The sequence below is a fragment of the Zonotrichia leucophrys genome, chromosome 1, assembly GCF_028769735.1.
Source record: "Zonotrichia leucophrys gambelii isolate GWCS_2022_RI chromosome 1, RI_Zleu_2.0, whole genome shotgun sequence".
In the NCBI taxonomy this organism is placed as follows: Eukaryota; Metazoa; Chordata; class Aves; order Passeriformes; family Passerellidae; genus Zonotrichia; species Zonotrichia leucophrys.
In genome coordinates, this window is record NC_088169.1 from 107,414,820 (window position 1) to 107,426,576 (window position 11,757).

An 11,757-nucleotide genomic window follows, 5' to 3' on the forward strand; every position below is an offset into this window, starting at 1 on the left:
CAGGATGCTCTTAATTGGTCCCAGGGAACAAAAAAATACACAAAATTCTCCTTTTTTTTTTTTTTTTTTGTGGTAAATAGATGCTTTTTTCCCTTCTGCTACTCAATATTTTTGTTGTAGTCTTAAGGGTGTTTTGAAGCATCTTATGCTGTTCACTTTCTTAAATGCGTTTATTAAACTGAGTGTGGTTGAGCATGAGGCTGACATTTGGTGGTTCTCACGCAGTTTCTAATAGCTGCAGGGTGCTCATTTTTGGAAGCAGTTTCATGATGCCTTCTCTGCTTTTGCTGGCACATATCATGCCACATAGCTGAAGCTGGAGCTGTCAGGACAGTGTGTCTCTATTTAGCAGACCATTGTTTGTCATCGAACAGATATTCTTGGAGTTTTTTCAGCTATAGCGTTGTTGCCAATGGTTAAAATTTCAAAGCTTCATAAATGACTGTGCACAGGAAGATGAATCCAGCTGGCAAACTTTCTACTTTTACGATTTTCGTAGAAGTCATCAACAGGGGAGCCAGTAATTTTCACTCTCTGATGAAGCCTTCATTATGGAGCATCTGAAACCTTGTTGTAATGTGGATGACTTTGACATTATATCTGCAGTTATGTGCTTGCACATCTATTAGCAGTCATACAATGAGAATTGAGCATCACAAAGAGGTCCTGAAAATAGAGCAGCTAAATTTTCCTCTGCTTTTATACAGTGTACAGGTGTAGGGAGGTTCTCTCATGTTATTGTCAATGTCTTTGTCAGATTCTTTTTCTTTTAATTTCCAGGTATATAAAACCTGCCAAATGTCAGCACTTGTAACTATCAGCTCTCAATAAACACAATCTACAGGGAAGGTGAGTCAAGTTGGGCACAAAAAAGAGTAGGTAATGAACAAATTCATAATGGACAACTGCAAAGGAAGGTCAAGTTAGCCCAAGACACTTTCTGTGTTTGTCAGATTTAATTTGAGGTTTTGTCTGTGCACAGATTCAGGAACACTTGTCACAGGTGCTCAAGGCATGCAAAGAACAACCACAGTGAATAATAAGGTTATTGTGCTGTAATGGTATCATAACACCTGAAGCAGCCATGGTAGTTGTTGTTTCATCCTTCTTCAGCATTGATTTTTTTATTCTGAAATGAAATTGTTACAACTTTGACCTGCTAGTGGATTCTGTGATACTGAGGAAATGTTAATAACTTTTTTCCTCTGTTACTTGTCATCCTTTTTTTTTCTTTTTTTTTTATTTTCTTTTTTTTTCTTCTATTTCCCTGCAATAGACTCACATTGATCTTACTTGAGGTGTAGCCTATTATCAGCACAATCCTGCTGGTAAAGCACTCCTGGATGGCTGCAATGGGAAAAACAAAAACCAAAAAACAATAATGATTGGCCAGTGCTACTAAAAGAATCTGTATCTCCTGGTTCTCTTTACAGAACTTGAACTTTTGTCAAATTTCACATCTCTTCAGAAAGGAATTTCTTATTCAGAAAATCAAATAAAGTTTTCCTTCAGAGATGGAGTTTGATCCAGGCATTAATTCACTGCCAGACAGGATCTTATCCTTAACCTTTCATATACTTTTAGCAGCATCTGACGTACAACACTTCCAAACAATAACTGGGGTTTGCTCAGAGTGCAATGCCTGTCTCATCCTGCTCATACAAACCACCTGGACCTTCCTTACTCATGTAATTCATTTTTCCCACCACTGTTCTTCAATTTATTATTTCCTGCCATCTGCACTGTAACATTTAAATGTATTCTGCCTTCAGTATTCTTAATTTTCTCATCTTCAGTTTTTCTTACATTTTTTAAAACATATGATTTTGTTCTTTGATCCCCCTCTGCTTTTTTGATTAAGGAAAATCAGATCCTAATGTTCATCTACAGCAGATTAATTTACAACTCGCCTGCACCTATTTACCTGTTAAGATACCTGTTGCCACTTTTACAGGTGTGTCTGGTGTATGTTCAGATGCTCCTTCCTTAGGTAACTTGTGTGATGTGAAAAATCCTGGCCAAATAGAATTCTGGATTTGAGAAGCTTTTTCACATCTAGATAAGCCTATCTCCCTTTGTGGTATGTTGTATTTACAAAGTGTAATCAGTGTACAGCTTCAAACAGTTTCACATTTTCTCCTCCAAAATTTTCCTTCAAGTACAAAAGTTAATCCTGGAAATTCAATAAACAGCTTCAGCCTCTCTGAGCATGCATCCACACAGCCTGCAAGGGATTTGAGATGGCTTGAGTTCAACACAGCTAGTTAGGGAGAGACAGAACACGGCCAGCATCCTCACTCAGCTGTGCTCATAAATCATCATACAACCTGGCATTGACAAATTGATCTTGGCCTGGAGCATCCAGGATCTTTGTGAGAAACCTGTTTGAGCCCCAGGGCAGGGGCTCAAGCATTAGCAGCAGGCATCCTGGGACATGCCTTCAAACTTCTCTATGGAGGGGGATATATAAATAGCGTGCTTTGTGGGCAAATTTCCGGGAAAAATCTACTGAAATTTTTAATTTCTCTTGAGTTACTTTTCCTGGAATTTTCTTTCAGTTCAGTTGCTTTGTTGCCCAAACGAGCAGGAGCAAGGTGGATTTTGGATGATAATCAGGCTCATCTGTCAGCACTGATATGAGAAAAATAGCAGGCCAGTTGCAGCTGAGTGCACCCAACGTGGCTGTTAACCATGGGTAACCAGCTCATCAAACTTTGCTGAAAATGAAGAGGCTTTTGGGGGGCAGTTTAGGCTGCTGGTAGGTGGAAAGCTGCTCTAATCGGGCTCCCAGGCTGAGTAGCTGTCACATATGGTAAATCTCCACAGAGACTGAAAATAAGCTGAGAATTAATGAGCTGCTAATTTCAAGACTGATGTCTCTTGAATGTCTTCGTTTTTTTTTTTTTTTTCCTGAGATTTTTTCCTTATCCCTTCTCTCCCCCTCCCCAGATTTACCCTTTCTTTTAAACAAATTCCTTATCTCCCAAGCAGCCATTGCAGCACTTTTCTGTTCGTGTGTACAATAGAGCTTAACCTGAATGGTACAAGGAGGCATTTTGGTATCTTAATCTACCAGCAAGTGATTGGCAAAACTGGAGGGCTGGGGGCCAGAGCCCCAGTAAGCTATTCTGTGAGAAAATGGAACCGACTTTGTCCATAAGAACACATTTCTTATTAATTAGAGTCATTGAAATGCTGCTTTCTGAACATTTTAATGTTTCTGCTAGCTGCTAATCTCTGTCTGTTAACTCCAGCTTTCCCCCAGATTCTTTATTATGTCTTCCAGTCTTCTATGGCAGTTTTTCCTTCTCTTTCTAATTCTATGGTTTTGCTTTTACCATTCTTCCTGCCCTCTACTAACCTTTTTCTCTGATTTATCTAGGATTTCCAGCTCTCATCCTACTCTCCAACACCAGCCTTCCCACCATCTAATTTTCCAAGATTATTCTTTCCTCCATCTGCATTGCTAATGTGAAATTCACTACTTTAAAGATGTCATTCTAACACATGAATAGCTAAATCTCTGAGCATGCACAGAGAAACTGGATGTCTTCAGAAAAAAAATGAGGAGAATCAAAGTCACTTGACTGCTAATGTGACTGATGGCCCTGTTTTATCATCTACCTGATTTCTGCTTGCTACAAAACCTTAAAGGATTTTCTGACACCTTGTATGTAGGTGTACAACCAGAGGAGAGGATTTAAGAACTTGCTAAAATCATACCAATTCTTAAAAAATGTCCTTTTGGAAAACATCAATCTTTTTGAGGGGTGGGGGCCAGAGCATGCTGGTAATGCCTATTTCTTTTTTGTCATCTCCATGGTGCTGTTCCAGAAAGATTTAAAATTGCTTACAGGCCTATTGGCTGGGTAGTGTAAGATGTGAGTACAGTAAAATAGTATTCTTTTTCCTCATTAAAGTATTATGAGTCCACTTTGACATAAAATCCATAAAACATATGGATTTGGGGAACTCTGAATCATTAATAGCACAATGGCTTGTTTGTGGAATAAATATAAAGGAGAGATGAAGTGGAAATTAAATGTAATTGAAAAGGAAGTGAATTTTTGCTAAGATAATATACCTTACCAGTATGGTTTAGTCTGCTGGTGTTAGGGGAGACTGAGAGGCTATCAGGGTGTTGGAAACAAGGAATCTGGATCTCCTTCTCCTTGTCCCATGTGCCAGATCTTTCTTCATTCCCACTGCCTCCCCTTCCAGATCCTGTGGGGTTTGTGCCAATTGCTGTAAGTTATGGAAATGTTTCATCTTCTGATATTTGATGCCTGGATGCTGAAAGGTAAGTAAGCCTCCTTGTACAAAGATAAACAAAATCAATCACAGTATAGAGGTACTGTGTTCTCATTTTTCCTTTTCCAGCATGAGATAATGGATTTTGTGTAGACTGGAAGCACAAAATTGCATTGACAGTTTCTGGGGTGCTCTTCTCCTCTGGCACTGCTGGCTGGGAGCACAGGGATTTCACAAGCAAGTCTTCATTTCCACGAGGTATTTAAATAATCTGCTAAAATATTTTATATAAGTAGGTAATGGGATTTTTGGACCATTTGTTTTCTTGAGAGCTGCACTGCTGAAGTTGAGGATTGGATGTATTTGTTGCTGGTGTTTGTTGTTACATCAATTGCCTTATTCCAGCCCTTCTGAAAAGTCCAAACTGTTCAGATGTGTGCATTGCAAACTGCTGGGCAAGTGTTTTTTATTGACACCAGGCTAGTGAAAATGCAGGTGAATTTTTTCACTGAGCAGAGTGCAGACTGGCAGCAGTCTATGGAAGTGCCAGCGGATATTCACAGCATCATTTACCAATAATGGGATCACGTTACGCTGGGTAACCCTCAAACTGGCTTTGGTCAAAGTTATACCATGAATTTATATCAAATCATTAAGATAAAATAATATCCTCATCAGTAGATAGAAATGTAGAGGAATAATCATAGGATGTCTACGAAGTGTCGGTATCAGGCAGCTACCAGGATAGAACAGCATTCTATCTAATAGATGTCTGAAAAATATATGAACACACCAGCATTTTACAAAGATTCACAGATGAAGAATGCAACAAAAATTGTTGCTCTTTGTTGCTGTGCTGTCAAGATCATAACTAACAAAAACATGTTGAAAAGAGCCCTCACAACCTGAGTAAAATTTATGTTTTGACAAAATAATGCTCCTTGAAGCAGGTTTCATGAACCTATAAAGCAATGCTTGGATATGTGAATTATAGAATTACCTATTAAATGAAAAAAATAAATGCCAGAGGTTTGGGGGAACATTATGTTTGGTGTCATGGTCTGACAAATCTGTTTTAAAATGTAAAAGGATTTAAAGAGATCATTACTTAGGCTAGGATTAGTAATAAATAAGCAGAAGCTTTTTTGCTAAAGCCCTAGGTGAACAATGGCACTTGAAAATAAAACACTGGCAAGATGCCCATCTCCTCTGGGAGAAGAAGGGAGAGGCAGCAGCTCCTCTTTGTAAGCAAAGAGCTCCACAGAACACCAGCGTCTTCCTGGTGCGTTAGGAGCATGTCAGCAGGGCACGCTTTTTGTGTGGTTTTGTGATTACCTGTTTAATCACAAGTGATGGTTAAATTCAGAGGCAAACACAGGGCTGCTGTGTTTTTTCCATCTTCTCTTTGAGGGTCGTATGTTTACATCTAAGCTCATTCTTCCCTCATCTGTGTGTGTTTGGTTTTGGTTTCTTAATTTCCTCTTCCAAGTGTGTCTCGCAAGAATGAAAATATTGAAATGTGACCACAGATTTCAAGAACTGATTTTTCTCCCACATGTTTTTAATTTTTTTTAAAATATATGCCTTACTGGAACCAGACACATTCCAGCACAAACACACACACATACACAGAGGGCAGAATTTTCCTACTGCAGTAGTTCTGGCACAAGACACTTGCACAGCTCCTCATAATGCTCTCTACCTGATTGAATGGGGTGAGGAGGATTCACACATTAAAAAAAAATACAATGCCAAATTCAACATTTTGAGTATGAAATATTTAATATTAGGAGAAAAATTCTCGACTGGGAGTCACAGGAAGATGTTGCCCATAGGAGTTGTGGATGCCCCATTCCTGGAAGCGTTCAAGGCCAGGTTGGATGGGGTTCTGAGCAACCTGGTCTGGTGGAAGATGCCTTCACCATGGCAGGGGAATTGGAACTAGATGGTCTTTAAGTCCCCTTTCAATCCAAACTCTTCTATGATTCTATGAAATGGGGAAAAGTTGATCATGTGTTTTTTGGCAAAACATAACTTTAACTGTTACTTGCATCCATAACTCAAGGTTAAGATTTCATGCAAAAGTTTTTTAAGATCATGTATTTCAGTTTTTGATGAAAACAGCTAAAAGTCTGTTTGATCCACCTCCTTAAAAAGATCAGTGGCACCACAGCATGTATAAACATGACAACAAATTCCTGAAATTCTCCCATATGGAATACAAATAGCCCCATTTCACCAGTGTATGTCACTGCCATAAAATTCAAGGCATCGCTTGCGCCCATCATCTATTATTTATGCCTGATACTATTTAAAAGAAAAACACAATTGAGAACTTAAAAACTAGGTCCCTCAGGGAGCTGAACACCAGAGGAAGGAGCCTGAGAGCCTGAGGAAGGCAATGGCACAGGGGTTTTGGCAGCCCTGGCCATTGGGCCAGAGCAGACTAGAAGCAGCAGCAAGAGGAATTCCCTCCACCATCCATGAGGATTGTAGGGCAGGAGGAGCTGGTTTATCCTGCCCTGCCTAACCCATCATCCTGGGGCAAGGACTGCTCTGCTCAGGCCAGGAGTGAATCTGAAGGGAAGCACCCCCGTGAGCACAAATCCCACATGGAATATGTTGGCAAAAACCTGTGGTTCTTCTCAGAGCAGGAGCTCTCTGGTCTCTTACATGGCAATCTGAGTAAGAGTTTTCAATCTTGTGTAGCTTTTCAATACACAAGTGTGTTTGTTTCTGCCTCCTGCAGGATTCTGAGCATCTGCTGGTGATGTAGAATCACCTTTACAAGGATAACCAAAGAAGTATTGCTGTAATGCTTGGGATCTGGTCTGGGGAAAGGCTGCATTTATTTCTACACAGAAAAGGTTTTTGAGAAGCTCATGCTTGTGACCTGCATACAAAAGAGGGGATATTCTACCTTGGTGTAAAAGTGGCTTGTACTGAGCACCTGCACTGGGCACATCAGCACTGGGAATGGCATCCAAGACCAGCAATTCCCTGTCCTCAGGGCCAAGTGATGCAGAACAGTTGGATTTGTGCTGCTCTGCACCAGCCTCCCACTGACCGCTCCGCTCGGCTTATCTCTATTGCTGAAACACAATTGTTTTCTGCAGGTTTCTCTTTGAGTTTGCAGTGCCTGAAATACAGTGAGAATTGTGCTGTACCATGGATGTCTTTATAGCCCAAAATTCAGGTACTTGGTGGGAGCCATGGGACCTGCAAGGCAGCAGGAGCACTTGGGACAGTGGTGAGAAAGCATGTTTGTTTCAGAGGGAATTTTGTTTATATTGCTTAACCCTGATATAGAATAGAGTAGCAGTAGATTTAGATTTCCCCTACAGCAAAAAACCCAACAATTTTAAACTCCCCTGAAATCAAAATGCATTTTTTTCTAAATTTCTAGCAACAGATGGGAGGCTGTGTTACCCTCCTGGCTTTGAGGGGGCCTCTGAGGGTGTCCAGGCTCTGCAATAATGATGCTCTGAGCAACCTCACAGGGGAGTCTGGCTCTGCAATAAAGTCTGAATGCAACAGTGCTTTGGTCACCCTTCCTCCAGCTCCCCAAAATTGCTCCTATTTTAAGCTGTCAATTTACAGACTTAAAGCATGCTGGCTTTGAAATGGATACATGTACTCCCCAAGCAGATAATGTTTTCAGATAGGAGATCTCATCCAGTTTCTGAGCCCAATGCACCTGAGTGACAGCAGTGTGACAATGCATAACAGCAGATTTTGGATTGCCCCAATAACTTCTTCTGTAACTGGGTGCTTTAGCTACCCCAAATCAAGGAACAAGCACAGGGCTTTTTGCAGTCCCTGAAAATGGGTAGATTTTCTTTTTTTTTGTGTTTGTGTGTGGCATGTTTGTAGTTTCTATGGAACAAGTCAGTGGAATGCTGCTATTATACTCATGGAAAAAATTTATATTTTCCACATGCCTCTGTTCCTATGGATTAAGAGAATGTTTTACCATATTATTATTTTTTTCTGTAAAATTCAAACAGTAAGTTGTTTGTTGTGCTGTTTGTTGTTTTTTTTAAAAAAGGAACAGAATAATTTCCATATTTATATTCTGCATTTTGTATCTGAAGCTTTTGGTGTTGTGTATGCGTGTTGTGTGTGTTTTACAATGACTGCCCCAACACACACACTCCACATATGTTTCCTCTCCTGATTTGAATAGAAATCTAACACTGCAAGTGAAGTACACTGAACTACTGTTTCACAAGCTGTCATTTAAGTGATAGATGGTAAATTGGAATTTTGCCATGCAAATTAGTTAATGCTCAGATGAAGCCAGTGTTTAACTATTCAAATAAGATCCCAGTCTTGATCAGCTGTTGCAGCTTATATCTCCAGTGAAGCAGACAACTAGCTTTCAGCTGGAGCAGACAACTAGAACTCCACAAAACCATCAGCTCTGCTCACTTAGAGCCATCTCAGTAGATCAAAGGATGCTCAAACAGCACTGATCTGTAGCTATCAGCTGGAAACAGCCAAAGATGCTGTTTCTTCAGGCAAAAAATTGTGATAGTTGGTAGTATTTCGAAGGGGAAATTTACATCTGTGGAACCCGCTGCATCCAGAAATGTAAAAATACAACAAACTCACAGTGTGACCTTTCTTTTAACAAGAACATATGTAAAATTCACACACAAAGAATGGTATATTTAGAATCTTAGTGGGAGCCAGGAATAGCTCCTATACCAAAGTTCCCTAAGCCTACATTTTAAATGCATGTAACCTTTCTTTCAGCAGTTTGCTACTGCTTTTGTGCACAGGAGACCTTTGAAATCTGGGAGGAAGAAAGCCCCTTGGCTATACAAAATGCCCTGTCTTTACCTGAGAAAAACCCACGCTGTTTCACATTTATAGCAATTCATTTCAACTTATTTTTCTTGGATTCCTTAGGGAAATTTCCACCTGTCAAGCAACTGAGAAGGAGACATCTACAGAGCCAGTCCTGCTCCCTCACCTGGAAACCTGCAGCAGCCTTGCTTATCCCTGAGAGGTACCAAGGTCTTAATAAGGATGGAGGGAAGGAAAACTTCTTTCCCACTGCAGATCTTCCTCATGGAGTCTCCTGGAATGAATTTCCATAGTCTTTTGGAGGTGAGGAATAGCTACAGCTGGATTTGGCTGCTCCTGGCTCCTCACAGTTATTCTCAGCAGTTCCAAAGTTTGCCTTTCTCACAGGTCAGAGTGGCAGCTGCTTTTCCAGCTAAGGCACTTGATCCTGCAGTGCAGGTGGCAGTGATCTGTGCTGGGAGTTCATAGCACGCTGCAGGTGATGGTGGGAGATGGGAGTACAGCAAAAGTGTTGTGCTATTTCAAGAAAAGAGGGCACAGAAAAAATGCATCTTTCTCCACTGCAAAAAAAAATGAAATCTCATCACCTCTGCCTCCAACAGTGTGAGTGCTGCTATGCATGTGACAGTAAGGGTAACATTTTGTCACCAGTGCTGCTTTCCTCAACCTCCTCAAAAAACATCCAAACTTTCTCTAGAGAGGTTTGTAGCACACATCTTCTAAAATTTTGGAAATATTGCCACAATAGAGACAAACCTGGTCTTCTCTTAAGTCCCTCAAGAGAACATTAAAATGTTAGATGTCCAACTAATGTTAGTGGGTGGGACTGGTCCTTCTGTCCCACAGAGTCTGGCAGGGACAGAAAGACCAGTCCCACTCACTTGTTCTTCCTGAAGTGATGCATGTGCTGCCTGCCTCAGCTGCTGTCAGCAGGGACAAGCCAAACAGGTTTCTGAGGAAAAACAGAATGCTGGATTTTCCAAAAGAAACTACTTTCCAAAGGAACTACTGTGGGAAACTGGGTTTGAGGTGTCCACGGAAGATAAGTCAGAGAAGGAAGCCAAAGAGTGGGAGAAGCACCAGAAGAAAGGACTTATTGAGTGTGGCCTTGCAGGAATGAGCTCCAGGTTTTGTAAGATTCCAAGGAGAGGGAAGAGACAGAGCAAATGATGCTTGGAAGGGAATACTGAACTCAATTTTAAAAGGAAGGCTGTTAGTTTATACAGTTAGCAGCCCTAGCAAAGTCCTTTGGACAATTATTTTTTATGTAGTTGTATGCATATATGTATGGAAGGGGCCATTTTCCTCTTCATAATGTGCATTCTCATCACATCCCATTCTTTATAGGCATCTTAGCAGCATCCACACCCTGAAGACATCTGCTGAAAGTGATGTGGGTACCCAAATCAGTTTGGGCTAGCCTGGCATTTCTCCCAGTGTTCTGAATCAAAGATGAAATGTGTTGCTATCGTTTGCAAGATGTTCACAAAGCAACTCTGTACAAAAGGAGACTGCACAGAGTGCCACCATTTGAAATCTTTTTACAGTGTTTTTCCATTAAAACAACAAACCTTGGCAGCTACCATCTACTCTTTTCTGATTTGCAGCCAGCCAATTACATCACTTAGAATGCACTCAATTAACAAGGATGCAAGGTCAAGGCACTGCCTTTGTGTAGTTCTGGTTGTGCCTCAGGAAAAACTTACTTTTGTTTTCCCTTCTGTGTGTTTATTTCCTCCACTGTTTTTGTTAATCCCTCCTACATGCAATAGCTCCCTTGCAAACATTATTTCAGCAGCGACCTCAGAGTGTTCTGAGTGCCTTCTAAAAGCCAGATATTAAAAGAATTCAGTTGCCTCAATCTCTTGGTGTGACCTCCAGTCACCAGAATAGCTCTGATGGTTTGAGTGGGAAGATCCACAAGAGTGAAAATTGCTCCAGTGAATCTGGGCCTGACAAACCCTGTTCTGTTTTTGTGGATTAGCAGATGGAAGAGCCCCTGTAAGGTCTGCAATCAGAAGGGCAGACATGCTGGCTGCAGAGGGGACGGGAACAATGGGATGGCCTTCAGCATGGCCTGGCCTTCCAAGCACATCCAAATGACCTTGCTGAGCATTTGTGATGCACTGAGCCCACAGCAGCAGCCTGGCTTTGTTCTCAAACCATAACTGCTCTGTCTGCTGGGGTGTGTCACCCTCTAAAGCTCAGTGAAGAGGAGGCTCACTGGGATTTAGGTGGCTCTGCCCAAAATATACACAGAAACACAGGAGCATCTCGTGAGCTGTTTTAGAATTGATGCCTGACAGAGTTAGTCACAATGTTTACAGAAACTCGGCTGTGTTCAAGATTGTGATGCAAATATCACAGTTTCAGGGTGGCTCTAGATGAAAGGCTTTCCCACTGTAATGTTTTTTCTCCTGGTGAAGACATAATAGTGATAAATTTCTTATGGCACAGACATTTTTTTACTTAACAAAGTGAGTGCCACAAAGCACAATTTTGGAGTTTCATTTTCCTGTAGTTTCAGTAAAACAAGATCATAGATTGTGAAGAACAAAGCACAGATACATGTAGTGACTGCTAACAAAATTTGGGGAAGCAATGAAAGTTTCAATTTAGTATTATTCAATATGATTTATAGAATCAAGGGGTTTAAGATTTTGCATTGAGTCCTACAGATAAATTAATACAGGT

At 40.8% G+C, this 11,757-nt stretch overlaps 1 long non-coding RNA gene across 2 annotated transcripts; it reads left to right on the forward strand.

Moving 5' to 3' along the window:
- The first annotated feature begins 2,695 nt into the window (after window positions 1–2,695).
- Window positions 2,696–10,995, forward strand: LOC135443203 (uncharacterized). Of its 2 annotated transcripts, none has more exons than XR_010438883.1 (4): window positions 2,696–2,758; window positions 4,381–4,509; window positions 9,166–9,366; window positions 9,451–10,995. It is a non-coding gene; the product is annotated as an uncharacterized LOC135443203 (long non-coding RNA). The 2 variants fall into 2 exon arrangements; XR_010438882.1 differs by lacking the exon at window positions 2,696–2,758 and adding an exon at window positions 4,221–4,300.
- The last annotated feature ends 762 nt before the right edge of the window (window positions 10,996–11,757 follow it).